Genomic DNA, 15,446 nt, shown 5'->3' with positions numbered 1-15,446 from the left:
CTCATCTTATCCCCTCGAGTTCTAGCTACAGGATTTGGACTCTGAAGCCCAGAAGAATTCTAGAGATCCCAAACCGAATAAAGGCCCCCAATGAAGGAGATGGAGGGCATGGAAGGAAAAAAAAATAAAGAAAGAAAGAGAGAGGAGAGAGAGAAAGAAAAGTAAGCTGTCTTTTATAGACTTCATGCTCAAGGATCAAAAGCTAATTTAATACAGATAGGACAGGATTTGCTTTGTTCAGAAAGGCTGCAGTACCAGCTCTGGGCAGCAGGTGGCAATATCTTGCACCCACTCCCCCTCCACCCCACCCCACCGCCTCCCTCTGCCCCATTTCTGGAATGCTCAGCTTGTCTTTTTCACGTTTTCCCAGCTGTTCTTACATGTTTATTCCTCCGTGTGAATTTTAGTATCTGTTTAGGATCTAGGGGGAAAAAAGTTTTGGTACTTTAATTGGAATTGCATTTGATTTATACATTTCCCCGGGAAGAGTGAATGGATGTATGCCATCGAGTCCTCTTTTCCAAGAGCAAGAGATGGTTCTCCACTTCTCCAAATTTGTGTCTTTCAGTATTTTAGTATTTCCTCATACAGATTTAAAACATTCCTTGTTGAATGCACTGCTCAGTATTTTATCTTGTTTGTTGCTGTTCTAAATGGATTTTCTCTTACATTAAATCCTCTCCCTGGGGCGCCTGGGTGGCTCAGTGGATTAAGCCGCTGCCTTCGGCTCAGGTCATGATCTCAGGGTCCTGGGATCGGGTCCCGCATCGAGCTCTGCTCGGCAGGGAGCTTGCTTCCCTCTCTCTCTCTCTCTCTGGCTCTGTTGGCGAAGGGTGTGGTCTATTATCATATCATCGGCACATAGATTATTTTCTAATTCTTTATGCCTCTGATGATCTCTTTTCTGCATCTTTTGACTGGTACATCCGGAGTGAGCTAACACAATGGTTAACTTCACTTTGGATCCAGATAAATGAGGCTCAACCTATTTGTCTGGGTAGCCTGAATTTAAATTCGAGGAGGTAGGTTCAGAGGTCGTCTGCTGAAGTATATGATACAATACGCTCTATGGTGTTGATAGAGTTAGGTAGCAGTGACGTGGGAAACAAAGGCAAAAGAAAAACTAAGTTTCCTTACTACTTACAGCCCACTGACAGGTCCTTGAAACAGAGTGACTTTCCTCTAGGAACGCAGCTGCCTCGATGTTAATACTTTGCTAAGGGTAAAGGCAATCTTAGCCCAACCCCCAGGAATCTGTAAGTCTACTTTAACTTATAAAAATAACTTTGGGGGCGCCTGGATGGCTCAGTGGGTTAAGCCACTGCCTTCGGCTCAGGTCATGATCCCAGGGTCCTGGGATCGAGCCCCGCATCGGGCTCTCTGCTCAACAGGGAGCCTGCTTCCTTCTCTCTCTGCCTGCCTCTCTGCCTACTTGTGATCTCTCTCTGTCAAATAAATAAATAAAATCTTAAAAAATAAAAATAACTTTGGGGGCTGGGGCGCCTGGGTGGCTCAGTGGGTTAAAGCCTCTGCCTTTGGCTCAGATCATGATCTCAGGATCCAGGGATGGAGCCCTGCGTTGGGCTCTCTGCTCACCAGGGAGCCGGCTTCCCCCCCTCTCTGCCTGCTTCTCTGCCTACTTGTGATCTCTCTCTCTCTCTCTCTCTCTCTGTGTCAAATAAATGAATAGATAAATCTTTAAAAAAAATAACTTTGGGAGCTTTCTTTATCTCTACCACACATGATGCATGTTGGCAATCATCCCCCAAGCATATGACCCACTGATAAACATCTGAGGAGTCTCATGACTGAGTTTTTATTAAATACCAATAAATTACCTTTTCTTTTCTTTTTTTTTTAAAGACTTTATTTATTTATTTGACAGACAGAGATCACAAGCAGGAGAGAGGCAGGCAGGGGGTGGGGGAAGCAGGCTCTTTGCTGAGCAGAGTCCCATGCTCGATCCCAGGACCCTGGGATCAGGACCGGAGCCGAAGGCAGAGGCTTTAACCCACTAAGCCACCCAGGCGCCCCAAAGAGTTAGGTAGCAGTGATGTGGGAAACCTTTTCTTAAAATTAGCCAAACCCCTCAGGATCCTGGAAACCTTGTTGTCAAAATACCTGGGAGGCTTATGCTGTGCCTAACCCCCTCCCAACTTGAAAGTTTATAATGGGCCGCTCCTCGTGACCCCGGTGCACCTCTTCCTGCCCACGCATCCTGTCTCACGGCTCTAATAAAACCACCTTCTTGCACCAGAGGCGTCTCAGGAATTCTTTCTTGACCATTGGCTTTGAACCCTAAAGTCTCTCCTACATCAGCAGGATACACAATTAACACAGCAATCAACAGCCTCTTGACCAAAAAATCCTCTCTTTAGGAATTTACCCTGAAGCTTTATCTCCAACAATACAAAAATAAATAGACACAAGGTGGCTCCCTGCAGCGTTGTTCAAAATTGCACACTACTGGGAACGGCTGCGCTACTTCAACATAAGAGACGAAAACGTGCAGAATGGTATAGCCACACAATGGAGGACTGAACAGCCAAAATAAAGTGAGGAAGATCTCTGTGAACCGGCATGGTGTGGTTGTTATGGTATATTGTTAATTGTTTTCAAAAAGTAAAGACAAGGGGCACCTGGGTGGCTCAGTCAGTTAAGCATCTGACTTTTGTTTTCTGCTCAGGTTGTGATCTCAGGGTCGTGAGATGAGCCCCACGTGGGGCTCCGTGCTCAGAGTGGTCTGCTCGTCCCCTCCCTGTGCCTCTCTCTGTTCACTCTATCAAAAACAAATAAATAGTCTTTTTTTTTTTTAAGTAGAGAGAAAAGAGTATAGCATGTATACATTTTACATAGGAACGACGAAATCAATATACATGTACCTGCTTATTTTTGCAAAAAGGAAATGCGAGGAAAAGATACCAGAAACCAGTGAGACTGGTTACCTAAATGGGGTGTTGGGAAGGAAAATTTTTTCTTTACCCTTTAACAGTTCTTCTGGCTGGTCTAAGAATGAAATTGACATGACACAGAGTAATAGAAGAAAATCTAATTTAATTTCATATGTACAGGAACCCCACATACATGAGAGGTTCAAAGACAGAAAGGTAAAATGAGGTATATATGCCCCGGATGTCATTTTGGAGAGATGTTATTGGGGTCTGGAGCCAACAGCCAAGGAAGAATTCTTGGGACATCTTTGGTGCAAAAAAGGTGATTTTATTGAAGTACAAGAACAGGACCCATGGGCAGACAGAGCTGCTGCACTGGGGTTGTGAGGGGTGGCTGATTGTATACCTGTGAGTTGAGGGATGTAAGGAAAAAAAGGATGCTTCCAAAAAGACTTTCATCTGTTAAAGAAGACTCAACGGATACTGGAGGCCTTGCAATATATTGTCGAGCTAAGCCTGTTTTTCCTCTAGCAAAGCATCAACTTTAAGACAGTTGAGATTTGGGGCGCCTGGGTGGCTCAGTGGGTTAAAGCCTCTGCCTTCGGCTCAGGTCATGATCCCAGGGTCCTGGGATCGAGCCCCACATCGAGTTCTCTGCTCAGCGGGGAGCTTGCTTCCTCCTCTCTCTCTGCCTGCTTCTCTGCCCACTTGTGACCTCTGTCAAATAAATAAATAAAATCTTAAAAAAAAAAAAAAGTTGAGATTTCCTAGAGCAGTGTTACACTGATGTGGCACACAGAGGCAGAAGAAAAATTATTAAATTTCCTTACCTACTGACAAGCCCTTAAAACAGGCAGAGTGACTCTCCTCTAGGGACTCAACTACCCCCACCTTAAGGCTTTGCTAAGGGCAAAGGACAATCCTAGCCTGACCGACCCCCTACCCCCAGCCATGAACAATTCCTTTGGAAACTTTATCTCTTAACCTTCAAGATAGTGTCGACAATCATTCCCAAGCATATGACCCACAGATATACATCTAAAGGGTCTCATAAGAAGGTTTTATTACTGGTAATGAATAACCTTTTCCCCAGACAATAGCTGGACCCTCAAGGTCCTAGAAACCTTGCTTCCAAAATTCCTTAGAGACTTACACCATCCCTAAGCCCCTCCTCAACTTACAAGTATACAATAGACCACCCCTCACATCCCTGGGGCAGCAGCTCTTCCTGCCCACGGGTCCTGTCCCGGTGCTTCAATAAACCACCATTTTGTACCAAAGACGTCTCAAGAATTCTTTCTTGGTCATTGGCTCCAGACCTCACCCCACCGAACCTCACCTATGTTCTAGAACTTCATCAGTGCCCTGCCTGTCTCAAGTATTTGTCAATGAGCTGCAGGTTATAAGGAAATTTAATTTTTTCTTTTGCCTTTATTTCCCACATCCCCCTTCTGAGCCCAGGAAGGGAACGGGAGCTCAGGCTTCTGACGGAAGGAGAGCAGTTCACAGCGCAAAGAGAAGAGAGGATCTTTCCTAACGAGATGTTTGCCCTGCCGTACAGATGGGTCACTCAGATAGAACTTACCTCTGGCAGTAAGTCTTGTTCTGGGAAAGAACTGCAATGTAGATTCTTCTTAGTAGTTAAGAGGAAGTCATAACTTTCTCTTGGGCCCACAGGTCGTGACTGACTTCCATTCTAAGTCGTCCACAACCCAAGGGGCACATTTTGGACAGACTGGTTCTGAACCCCTTCCGGGGTGAATGGGGGACCAGGACAGAAAGGATGAGCGTGTAGAACAGGGGGTGGGGAGGGAGTGACCCTTCTCCAAGCGTAACTTTTGGCATAGCTTTGCCTTTGAACTGTTTAAAAAAAAAAATCCAACTGTAAATATGAAGATCTAATTGGCCTTATTTAGCAACCGTGAACTGGGAAGCCTGTCATCTAACAAACAAAAAAGAGCTCCAAAGAGCGATACAAAATATAAGGCTTTCATAGGCCAAAGATGGTTGGGGGAGGGGAGGTTTCTAACAAAAGAGTGGATTGTTTCAGGAAAAGTCTCCTTCCTTTGGGGGAAGGGTTGGGGTCTGTCACACAGGTCACCTGCAGATTACCTCAGGGGTGCTGATCAGGTAATTCCAGATTGACCGGGAAAAGGTCACCATCCCGGGAAAGGCTAAAACTGCAATCACATTAGCTGAGAAGTCTTGGGTTGCTGACATATGGCCCAGCAGGAGTGATTGTATTTGGAGTCCATTGTCTCTTTTCTTCTTTAACAGAAACTTAATCCTCAAAAAACATTAAAATCAGCCAGGATGGGGGAAAATCCCAACGTGGAATACAAAGATCAGCTGATGGGGTTTGTGATCAAAGGAGTGAGACTGATACAAAGCGAAGGTCAAGCAAAGCTTTATTTCGCACCAGCACCAAGAATCAAACCGACCAGCCAGGGCTATCCCTTATGGAAAGAGCGACCACCCCCAGCCTCACAGACTAGCTTTTACAGAGCAAAGGCCCTGTGGTTGAGCCTGGCCAACGAGATCGTAACATGCAGAGAAAGATGCACAGTCATGTTAGGTCACACGCAGGTGGCCAACTGAATTACAATTTACCCTATAGTGGCTGTTTGAACTGGCCTATCACTCTGGTCAGAATTGGCGCCCTCGTTTGGTGCCCAAAAGGTGGGGTTTACAATCTTTGGTGGTTACGGAGGTAGTGTGTTTGCTTTACGGATTGGATGTCTCTGCCTGGCCTGACCCGTCCCTGCACTCTGGGCTCTGTGATCTCCCCCTGCCCTGACCATCCGTGTATTGGGGCTCTGCTATCAGGGACTGGTTGACCATATTTTACTGGTTTCCCAGACTTGCTTTTAAGTAAGTTCCCTTGGGGGGGTGGGGTGCAGGATCAGTTTAAGTTTTACTGCAGAAACAACAAAATGGCTGTTTAACTGAGATGGAGTCGCTCTGGCTAAGTAGGCCCCTACAAAGCAACTGGAAAAAAAAAAAAAGACGAAGTGGTAAACTCTTAAAAAAAATGGAAAGAAAAAAAATAGAACCTAATTGTATTAAAATGTTTTTTTTATAACCACACAGACGCAGTGGGGGGCACAGGATTATATTTCAACTATATGTCCTCAGAACAAAGACAAAAAGAATTGCAAGTAAATATTGAATTCTGATCGGTAGGTTTGTTGTACACAGTGCTGTGGCTTAGTAATTCTGAAAGCACTTTCAGTGTATTATAGGATTAAGCAAATAAGTAAATATATTAAGGATAATGGAAACCAATTTTCTCATTATCAGAAAAGAAAGTTATATCCAAAATGAAATGCAACAACACTTTACTTATCTCAATGTTACATGTCAGCTGATCTGTGCCACCCACAACAGACCTCTCCTGGTCTTCTGGGAAGATCACCTGACAGTTTTAAAGGATTCTAATATCTTCGGAGTACCTAGGTGGCTCAGTTAGATAAGCATCCAACTCGCTCCCTCCTTTTTTTTTTTTTTTAAAGATTTTATTTATTTGACAGAGAGAGGCACAGCAAGAGAGAAGAAACACTAGCAGGGGAAGTAGGAGAAGGAGAAGCAGACTCCCCACTGAGCAGGGGGACTGATGCGGGGCTGGATCCCAGGACCCTGGGGATCATGACCTGAGCTGAAGGCAGAGGCTTAATGGCTGAGCCACCCAGGCGCCTCCATAATTGTCCAACTCTTGATTTTGGCTCAGGTCATGATCTCAGATTCCTGAGACGGAGCCCCACATTAGGTTCTGTGCTGGGCGTGGAGCCTGCTTAGGACCGTCTCTCCCTCACCACAACCCCCTGCACATGTGCTCTTGTGCTTGCTCTCTCTCAGGAAGGAAGAAAAGAAGGAAGGGAGAAAGAGAGAGAGAGAGAGGGAAAGAAAGAAAGAGAGAGAAAAGAGGGGCGCCTGCGTGGCTCAGTGGGCTAAGCGTCTGCCTTCAGCTCAGGTCATGATCCCGGGGTCCTGGGATCCAGCCCCACAGAGCACTCCCTCTGTGGCGGGGAGCCTGCGTCTCCCTCTGTCTCTGCCTGCTTCTCCCACTGCTTGTGCTCTCTCTCTCTGTGTCAAATAAATAAAAATCTTAAAAGAAAAAAAAAAGAAAGAGGGAAGACAGAAAGAAAGAATTCTTGAGATGTCTTTGGTGCAAAAAAAAGGTGTCTTTCTTAAGCAGGGGGCCAGTTCCCATGGGCAGAGAGAAGAGCAGTGGGATTGTGAGGAAGGACTGATTCTATGCTTTTTAGTTAGTTCAGGGTTGGGGATAGTGTATGTCCTTAAGAAATTTAGGGCAAGGTTTCCAGGACCTTGAGGGGCTAGCTGCTGTTAAGATAATGTTCATGATAATGTAGGAAAGAACATTAGGGTTCAAAGCGGCCAAAGGCCAAGAAAGAATTCTTGAGACACCTTTGGTGCAAAAAGGTGATTTTATTAAAGCGCTGGGACAGGACCCAGGGGCAGAGAGAGCCGCAGTGGGGTCAGAAGGAGTGGCCTAGTCTATACTTCCAAGCTGGGAGAGGGTGAGGGATTGCTTAAGTTTCGAAGGAATTCTGGAAGCAAGTTTCTAGGACCTTGAGGGGGCTGGCTGTTGTTGGGGAAAGGTCATTTATTACTGCGTAATAAAACTTAGTCATGAGACTCTTCATATATCGGTGGGCCATATGCTTGGTGGGTTTAGAGATAAATTTCCAAAGGAATTTTTATATGTTAAAATAGACTTACAGGATTGTAGGGGGAAGGGGTCAGGCCAGGACTGCCTTTTGCCCTCAGCAAAGTATTAACATGGAGGCAGTTGAGTCCTAAAGGAAGGTCACTCTGCCTGTTTCAAGGACTTGTCAATGGGCTGTAGGTAGTAGGAAACGTAGTAGTAATTTTTCCTCTGCCTTTGTTTCTCACGTCAGGGAGACCCTTCCGATGTGTATCAGTCGGCCGTACGTTTGGAGGATGACTGCCAACATCCGTCTTGGGAGGTGGGGAGGGAATAGAGATAAAAGACGTTTCAAAAGGATTTTTATTGGTTTTGTTTTTTTTTAAGTAGGCTCCACACCCAGCGCGGGGCTCAAACTCATGACCCTGAGATCAAGAGTCACATGCTCTACTGACGGAGCCTGCCAGGCGCCCTCAAAGGGATTTTTATTGATTTTTTTAAGATTTTATTTATTTATTTATTTGACAAAGAGAGAGAGAGAGATCACAAGTAGGCAGAGTGAGAGGGGGAAGCAGGCTCCCTGCTGAGCAGAGCGCCCAATGTGGGGCTCGATCCCAGGACCCTGAGATCATGACCTGAGCTAAAGACAGAGGCTTAACCCACTGAGCCCGCCAGGTGTCCCTCAAACGGATTTTTAAAGAAGACTTATGGGGTCCTGGAGGTCACCCTAACTTACACCGAGGTTGCACTCTCCCTCCAGCATAGTATGAACCTGAAGGCGTTTGAGCCTGGAGGAAGGTCACCCTGTGTGCCTCCGGAATGCGTCACTGGGCTGCGAGTTGTAAGACTTACTTTTCTCCACATGCCTGCAGTGAGAGGGGGCAGGCAGAGTATGTGAATATATGTATGGATAAGTAGAAACACGAGAGTGGATCTAAAAACGTTTACATATTCTGTTAGAGCTCAGAGTCGGGCTGACAATTGTTAGCACCGCTCCCTTCTACATTTGGAAAATTGTACTTTTCTTGTTTCTTGTTTTGTTCTTTAAGAAGGAAAAGAAAGTTGTAAATACAGAAAGGGACAAGACGATAGTGAACAAGAATTGGAGGCATCAGGGCACACTTGTGATGTGAGACACAGCATTATATGTAAGGGGACATATGTACCCGCACGCGCACACACGCTTGCCTCCCTCTCAGCTGTGAGGGCCTAGAAGCAATGACACTCTAGTAATGACGACCACATGCAGGGGACCAGATCGTGGGTCCCTAAACACTGTTCTCCACAAGAAGGAACCAGGGCCTTTTTGGACAAATGGCCCGGCTCCACAGCCGGGGTAAGGAAAGCATAAAATGAACCTGGAACATCTTATGATCCCAGGAAGTAAGGAAGTGCTTAAACCGTGGCGAACACATCAAAAGACCATAGAGAGGAGCTGGAAGGAGCTCCCACTGGCTACACACAGGACAATCAGAGACTGAAAACAAATTAAAATACGGATTCTTTTTTTTTCCCTAAGTAAGCCCTATGCCTGACTCAGGCTTGAACTCACAACCCTGAGATTCAAAGTCACATCCTCTACTGACTGAGTCAGCCAGGGACCCCCAAACAAATAATGATAGTAAAGAATTGCAACACATTCAATAGAACAGGAATCAACAGGTCTATAGTGATACGGATAAACAAATCATGGCAGCAGGGAGGAAATGCTTTCTCTTGCAGTAGAATCCTACCCGAGTAGGCAATGGCCAAGCTCAGTGGGTTCAGCTGCGGACGACATGGGAGCCTTCACCACCCAGAGCCAGCCTGTGAAAGGGGAATTTTTGTTGGTCACGGTTGCTTCGGCCCTCCCGGTGTGGCCACGAGACAGCAGAGCATTCTGCCATGTTCTGGCCACTGCCATGATCATCACTGAGCGATGAGAAAATGCTTAAAGATTGGGAACAGGGAGTAGAGGACCAAGATCAGGGAGCATGGCGATGCGATGGGAAAAAAAGACTTATTAATGCTCCAGAAGAATCTGAAAAGTAATTCCAGGCATACCTCATTTAAAAAGCAAAACAATGCTATCCTATAATTGTCGCTGGGATGAAGAATTTAGAAAACTACCTTTGGACAAATATCATATTTATAGGTTTAAGCAAGCATCATTAACGGATGCCACAACTAATAGATTAAAGTTTGATGAGAAATGAGGTATCTCCCTAGCCTCAAATTCTTTCCCATAAAAAAGCTGCAAATTAGGGGCGCCTGGGTGGCTCAGTGGGTTAAGCCACTGCCTTCGGCTCAGGTCATGATCCCAGGGTCCTGGGATCGAGTCCCGCATCGGGCTCTCTGCTCAGCGGGGAGCCTGCTTCCTCCTCTCTCTCTCTCTCTGCCTGCCTCTCTGCCTACTTGTGATCTTTCTCTGTCAAATAAATAATAAATAAAATCTTTAAAAAAAAAAAAAAAAAAAAACCTTTGAGTCACCTGGGTGGTTCAGTTAGTTAAGCATCTGACTCCTGATTTCAGCTCAGGTCTTGATCTCAGGGTCCTGAGTTTAGGCCCCATGTTAGGCTCTGCCCTGGGTATGGAGCCTTGTTAAATCAAAAACAAAAACAAAATAAAAAAACTTAAAAAAAAAAAAAGATTATCCTACATTTCAGGTAGGAGGGGGTAAAAAACCATGATCATTTGCCATTCATCAGCTACAGTCCTGTGTATGACCTGTGTGCCCGAGGAACACACAAGCCTGTGCAAAGGGGAAATAAGGTACAAGCTTCTGGGAAAGGAACAGTCTTGAGCCTGAAAAAAAAGGTGAAGTCTCTTTATCAGGCATTTCTGATGCAATCGTTGAGCAACCTCCTGAAGGGCGGTCAGAACTCCCCCTTGGTGAGGGTAACAGACTCTTTTAAGGATCCACCCAAATCCCCAGCCCCGAGCTAGTGTGGCAGCACCCAGGCTGTTAGCCAACACCTGTGCCCTTCCCCGGAGGACGGCCCTTGGCAGATGGAACCCTTTGCTCTGACAATCTTGGGACCCTCCACCCTGCACCCCCTTCCTGGAGTCCAGTGCCTCACTGAAGGAGTGTGAAGGCCTGTCCCCATGCCTAGGTCAGGACAATTGTGTGGTGTCATCTCTGTTTGGGTACCCATGTCTAGACTTTACCTGGGGCCCCATCTCGATTGCCCTTTCCTCTCCCCCTTCCAGGTATTTCCCGGAGAGCCTCTGTTGACAAAATCCCTGCCTCAGGCTCTGCTTCTGGGAAATCCTGAGACAGAGCCCTTTCTGAGCAGTCCTGAACCCACACAGCTGACTCTAACTCTGGGGAGAGGCCTAACACCTTCAAGCACAGGTTACTTTCTTATATCTGGTCTCACAACGTTATGCAGCGGCTCTTTCTTGCTATAATGATGCTCATGTAACTCTTAGGTCCCCCAGAACGTAACTACTAATATAGCCTGCTGTCGACTGGAATCCTTACCAAGAGAATAAACAAGTCGACACATATTTTGTATGTTATATGTATTGTGACATATTCTTTTTTTAATAATATTTTATTTATTTATTTGAGAGAGAGAGAGCGAGTGCACATGTGCGTTTAAGAGCAGGGAAAGGGAAAGAATCTCAGCAAACGGCCCGCTGAGCCGGGAGCCCCACCCCAGCCTCAAGTTCATGACCCTGAGGTCACGACCTGAGCCGAAATCAAGACTTGGACACCTCACCAGCTGAGATACCCAGGTGCCCCTCCAACTGGCTTTCCTGACAGCCTAGTCCTCTCGCAGACTTGAAATAAAATGCTGACGGGAACTTACGGTTTCATGAGAGAAGTTGTCAGGCTAAACAGTTCCCAGTTCCAAACCCTAAGGCCTCTTCTCACCAGCCGTGAGCTGGGCCGGACTCAAAGCTTGGGCCAGGAAGGGAGGTGATTGCCAACGGGCGGAACCATGGTTTGCCCTTTCAAGGGTGCGGCTCACAGGCTTGCAGGAATCCCTGACTCCCAGCTTCCCTGGCCTTTCTGGAGCCGTGGATCTAGTACGCACCCTACTTGGCACCCCACCCCCAACCCCTGGGTAACACGTTCCTCCTTTCTCATCTCTCCTCGGGTGCCTGTTGCTATGTCAATAGATTTAGGGGATTTGGAAGATGAAGTTACAATTCTAATAATACTGCGCACAATTTTCTGCTTTGTCCATCCCTGTCCCACTGAGCTGCCACAGAGATTACGAGAGATTAAGAAGCAGGATGGAAGTTCCGGCTAGGAAAGGAGGGTGTGCTGTTTGCTGAGGAGAGGGTGGTTACAGGGGCTTTTCCCCGTGGTGGTCTTCACACACACCCTGTTGACCTGCATGGGAAAAAAAGGTTCAAGTGCAACCCTGGTTTCCCAGGAGAAAAGTAGCCCTTACCACAGTCAAAGATTTATAGCTGGCCACAGAATTGTTTGCAAATCAGTTGATACTAAAACATGGCATTCTTGGGGCGCCTGGGTGGCTCAGTCGGTGAAGCGTCTGCCTTCGGCTCAGGTTGTGATCCAGGGGTCCTGGGATCGCTCACGGCACACGCAGGGCGATACGTGACAGCTACATTAGCTGACGGCTAGTGCAGGGAAAACACGGCCCCAGCATGCCCTTTCATTCCGTGTAGGCGCCACACTCCTTCCGAATGAAAGACAAACTTGGCAGAGCCAAACCCATGTCATAGACGGAGAATTTCTCGCCCACAGATGCCTCAGACTGATCTAGGGCTGCTTGTCATCTCGGGGTCTCCTCAAACGGCAGTGACGTCAGTGTGTCAGGGCTAGGGGCTCATGAGATCAGCAAAATCACTTTAGGTGACATGATTGAGGTCCGCAAGGGAAGCTTGGCGAAGAGGCGTTTGGGGCGAGGGAACAGGCAGCTTTCTGACTTCGAGAAGACCATTTCCACCGGCCAAGCACCCCCTGCCGTCACAGCGCCTGGCTGGGCATAGAGACGCTCGTCCACTCTTGCTGGTGGCCTGAAAGAACTTAGAAACGCACCCACAGCCCTCTCAGGAGCCTCTGTGAGAGTCCACGTTAGGGGAACTCTCTCTTCTTGTTGCCCATTCTCGCCCTCGGGACCTTCTGGTCCCTGGAATTCCAGAGTGTGGCCAGGAGAGGCCTCCGTGTCTGTCCGTGTCTGGCTTTGGCGTGGTGATCCCACCCGGGTGTTCGAGAGCCCTTCTAGCCTGCGAACCCAGCTCCCTCGGACCAGGAAACATTTACCCGTGATGTGCCTTTCTCTGCCGTCTCTTGGTCTTTTGCCTTTTCCGGGTGTCGGCTTCTCCCTCATCGCTTACCCCACGCCTCTCTGCGTTATAATTCACATCTTACAAACAGGGCTGTTGTTGCTGTTTCCCTCTGTCAATCACTGGGATTTCCACAAAGGCTATCTTCTTTTTTCAGATTGTCTAGTGAATTTTTAAATTAAAAAAACATGGGGTTTGCGTTTTGTTTTCAATCCCAGAACTTTTTCTTAAGTTGTTTAAAGCAACCCCTTTTCTTCCCCTCTTTTTAAAGTTGTTTAAAAAGTGTGTTTAAAGCTGTTCTAACAAAACCTCCTGGAAAGGATTCCTGTTGCCCTGGAGTTCAAGCTCCCAGGAGCCCCTCCCGTGCTCCACGGCCGTAGGTGGCGTTGGTGGTTCGACCTGACCTTCCTTCCTGGGTTGTGCAATCCTTCTTCTAAATGAGCCACTCTCCTTCCGCTTGCTCAGAGCCTGTATTTTCTCATCAACCAGGCCAGGCATCAAGGATCTGAGATGTGAGGTAAGACTAACAGTGTCCACATCTGTGGGCGAGGTATGAACAAACAGCACACCCCAAGCCCTGTCTTGGAGCCTGGGCGGGAAATGCTCACAGCTCAAGGGGCTCCCAGCAGCTGTACCCCAAAGGCAAGAGTCCTAATGAGCACAGCCCGCTGCCTGTGAGGCTGCCCTCCAGGCCTTCCAAAATCTGAAAGCTTAAAGGCTCGTGATTTTATGGACCAGCAACTGGGGCTGGGGTCCATTTCCGTCTCCTCTGGCCCGGGGTGACCCTTGCAGGTGCGGACATCGAGGGCCTAGATGGGGCTGCTGTCCATGGTGGCCTCACTCCGTCTGGGAGGTCATGCCGGCCCCAGTTCCTGGAGTCTCCATCCTCTGCCGCGCGGCCTCTCATCCTCCAGGAGGCTAGAGCGAGCTCCTGGACGCGGTGGCAAGGGACCCGAGAGCACACGAGCAGAAGCCCCAAGGTCACTGGAGGCCGACGGTCAGAAGGCACACAGTGACCTCTGGGCCTCATTCCGTTAGCCGAAGGAAGTCATGAGGCCAGTCCATGAGTCACAGTGTGGGGAAATGGACTTGGCCTCTTGTTGGGAGGAGGGTGTGTGTTCTAGGACGGCAGGACCTGTGGTGCCTGGTGATGCGGGGTTCGCACACCTAACACCGCTCTCACGGTCCAGGGCCTGGCGGGATGGGCCGACGCAGAGCTCCACCCAGAAGGGCCCGGTCTTTCTCACGGTCTGGTGTGGGTCCCCAGCAGTGTGCACGGGGGGCATAACAGCCCCGGTCTGGATGAGGGTTCCGCCGCTTCCTGAACTGCTGCAGGCACACTGAGTGAACAGAGCCATCTTTATTGGGACTATTGTCATCCCCATGTTACAAAGGAGGACACTGAGGCATAAGGAAGGAGTTGGGGGAACTTGTCCCAGTCCACACAGCACAGGTGGGACCGTGGCTTTGCAAGCCGCCTTCTGGAGCTTTCTACCGCATTACCTTCTGAAGGTCGCCCTCCAAGGCACCTCCCTCCTTCCTCCTCTAATGCCGGGAATTCAGGGGGACAGTGGCTGGAGCACACATCCCTACCCCTCTCCCTCCCCGGCTACCACTCTGAAGTCATGGACCAGCAGGTGAGACTCGGCAAGGGGCGTCCGCACCCCAGGGTTCGCTGGGGAAGGAAGCAGTTAAGCAAGGTGTTGGTTTCAGGACTGAGGGACACACTGTCACCGGGGACCAGCAGCAGAGAGAACGTGCCCGATCTTGTCCTCTAGAAGAAAGTCCACAGAGGTTCCCCAAGAGGACTCAGGCAGGGGAGACAGGAGGGTGGGGCGGGCATGCATAATGTTGAGGAACTCACCGAAGGCTCCTGGTTCCCCTTTCCCTCAGCACGCACCTGCCTGTACACACACACGGAACCTCAATGTATTCATGTACCAGGCCCAGTAATCAGAAAGCGCCCTCACGACAAATACAGTGAAGTCCGGACAGGTGGTCCTGTGGCGGCTGAGACCGAGGCCAAATCTTGCCACTGGAACTGTCCTTTTTTTTTTTTTTTAAGATTTTACTTATTTATTTGACAGAGTGACACAGACAGAGAAGGAACACAAGCAGGGGGAGTGGGAGAGGGAGAAGCAGGCTTCCTGCAGAGCAGGGAGCCCAATGCAGGGCTCTATCCCAGGACCCCAGGATCATGACCTGAGCCGAAGGCAGACGCTTAACGACGGAGTCACCCAGGCGCCCCTTGAATTGCCCTTTAAGGACAACTGTGCCTCAGAGACCAGGTATTTCCAACGTTGCAGTGAACTTTGATGTAAATCACATCAGCAGTGCAGCTGAGTGCAAAGTGAATTTGGGGGGACAAGACAGCATGCAGGGAAGGGAATCCAAAGACAGTCATAATCCATACGCTGCTGGCCGCTTACAGCAGAAGTGGGGGAATGAGCCCAGATTTGCGAAACATTTAGCATCGAGATGGCAAATGGGTTCAATTTGGATTCCAAACTACTAACAAAAAAAGGCGCCTGGGTGGTTCAGTGGGAGAAGCCTCTGCCTTCAGCTCAGGTCAATGATCTCAGGGTTCTGGGACTGAGCCCCATACTGGGGGGGGGGGGTTCGTGCTCAGTGGGGAGTCTGCTTCT

This window comes from Mustela nivalis (assembly GCF_964662115.1).
Source record: "Mustela nivalis genome assembly, chromosome: 17".
In the NCBI taxonomy this organism is placed as follows: domain Eukaryota; kingdom Metazoa; phylum Chordata; class Mammalia; order Carnivora; family Mustelidae; genus Mustela; species Mustela nivalis.
Note: the sequence above shows the minus strand (reverse complement) of the source record.